Raw genomic sequence first — 2,479 nt, forward strand, 5'->3', positions numbered from 1 at the left:
AGGATGGGGGATGGTGGTGATGATGATAAGTGATATGACTATAATGATGTAGAAAATTATAAACTGAAAATACATAGCGCTTCCACTAACCTCAAAGTGACAACTAGCCTTTCCTCTGGCAATATTGGACCATGAAGATTACACCAGTTTTTCAATAGCCAGGATTCCTCTTTCAATTCACAGAAAAGGTGGTGGTATTCACAAAATTGTCGTCTTTCCCTATTTATTGGGTGTACATTATGTATTCCCGTATTCTTCACAGACCTCAACAATAACGAACTGTCCAGTAGCATAAATTCATCTTCGGACGACATCATTCGCAAGTCAATATAAAAATGTAGTTCATGTTTACCTCTGAGTCTCCGAGCCCGCTGAGAGACAGGTTCCAAGTCGTCTATTGGGCCTCTTGTCATACCACTTGCTGCGTGACAGGTAACCAGTCGCTTGTAGCGGGGAAACCTGCGACAGAATGCCTGCCGTATTACGCCGCGCCCTTAGGCTGCAAACGCACTGGCTTCACGTTCCCCACGTTTTCAACTTTCCGTTTTGGAGAGGGAAAGTTTGAGTTGATTACACTAACGTACTGACTTCACATTCCTTTCTCCCTCGTGATTAAAAAAACCCCAACCTACAACGAAACTTTAGTTTCTACTTTCCACTCTAGTTTCTTTAGCAAAGTCTACCCACTTCTTGTTGACGTGAGTTCTGTGTCTCAATAATATACTAGAGCTATAATATTATAGAGCCTACAAAAAGAAAGAAGTGAACAACCCAAAGAGTCAAAACATGTAGGTCGAGGTCAGCGTGTTTACAATAAAATTATTTTTAAAAACTAGATTCTAGCTGGGTACCCTGTTCGATGAACGGACTCAGAAAAATCGATCGTCAAGTCATTGTGAGTGCGGTGCACACTCCTTGTGAACGGAAGACTCACTTGTTTACAACTGAGTCTTAGAAGACAGACTTTCCCAAGATTAGATCTGAAGGAAACTAATGAAAAACTGAAAATTAAACTACAGTGACTTCAGACTTCCTAATATAAATGTGCACTCTTTAAATGACTCTGAACCACTGGTACTTTTTTTCAAATTCGAAAGTTAAGTGGTTGGGAATCTCAACTGTAGGCGCCCAACGAAGATTTGTTTATTTCCGGTGGAAGAGACATTCTTCTATCACTGAAAACGAAATGTTATGTCTTGAACGCTGCATTGAAACTCATGAATTGACAACATGAAAATCGTGAACGGCCGATAGCGGTTTTTTGGTTTTTTTTTAAAAAGACGAATGCAAGCACTTACTGAATTGATAGAACCTTAGCTTGATGTCTATGAACTTTCTTCAATAATATTTTCATGGTTCTATGTTCCTTTGTTTTTTCAGCTATAGAAAACACCATCCACATGTACTCAAATGTATAAATATAGATTGTCTATATTGCCAATATGGGCATAACGGTTAAAATCTCATGCGCTATTAGGTAATTAATTTCGCAGAATCCAAATCTGGTGTCAGAAATACAATTTAATGCAATTTTGATGAAATTGAATTGCAGCTTTCTACATCCTGACTGTGGTATTTTGAGATTTTCCGCCCCTAAACTGCAGAATGACGATTTGCAGAGAGCAATTTTACTGCTGCGATAAAAATCAAAATCGAAAAAGGGCCGGCGTGAAAGTGTGGGGATTGTGATGTGAAGTCAGCGCGACGCAGGATATAGGTTAAAGAAGACTTCCGTCACATCTGCAAGTTGTGTGACGGTTACAAGGTGAACACGTGGGGAACATGAAGCCAGTGCGTTTGCAGCCTTAGGCTGATGTTACCACAGCAGTAAAATTGCTCTCTGCCAATCGTCATTCTGCCGGGGCGGAAATTCTAAAAACACCAGTCAGGATACCGCGAAGTGTCGAGGGGAACCACAGCTGTCGGATATGGACAGTGTGTTTCTTTTTGGGTCGTCATATGGTGCATTTGAAGGATCTCATTGACTTCATTGATCCGTTAAAAAACATTTTTGTCTTCCCTTTGACTTGAGGCCATTGAATTACATGTTGTAGGCCTTTAAAGGCTTGCTGCTGTGGCCCATTATCACGACGCGTCCAAACCAAGTTTTTTAAAACCATGTCTTTTGATGCTCTTTTCGACGCCGATCTGGTTATTTGATGTCTTCGTTTCTTTACACTAGTACCTATACCCAGAAAATAACTTTTCGACAGTACATGTTACATGCCTGTAAGGGGGGGGGGGACCTCACTTATTTAAAATGGCGTCTGAGGAGTTCATCACTTTGGCTGCCTAAAACTTTCCAACCACTTAACTTTCGAATTTGACAAAATGAACGGTGGTTCAGAATCATTTTAAGGGTGCATTGTTTTATCGAGGAGCTTGAAGTCACTGTAGTTTAATTGTCAGTTTTTCATTAGTTTCGTTTAGATCTATTCTTGGGAAAGTCCGTCTTCTAAAACGCCAATGTAAACAAGTG

The 2,479-nt window shown here is 40.3% G+C and overlaps 1 protein-coding gene across 1 annotated transcript in view; it reads right to left on the reverse strand.

Annotated features, from left to right (window-relative positions):
- Window positions 1-486, reverse strand: part of LOC101860796 — a gene marked incomplete in the record, with an annotated part of 22,474 nt that extends 21,988 nt beyond the window's left edge. Inside the window, 1 exon segment of the mRNA XM_035968438.1 lies at window positions 353-486.
- Window positions 487-2,479: the final 1,993 nt, after the last annotated feature.

This window comes from Aplysia californica, unplaced genomic scaffold (genome assembly GCF_000002075.1).
Source record: "Aplysia californica isolate F4 #8 unplaced genomic scaffold, AplCal3.0 scaffold00059, whole genome shotgun sequence".
Taxonomy (NCBI): domain Eukaryota; kingdom Metazoa; phylum Mollusca; class Gastropoda; order Aplysiida; family Aplysiidae; genus Aplysia; species Aplysia californica.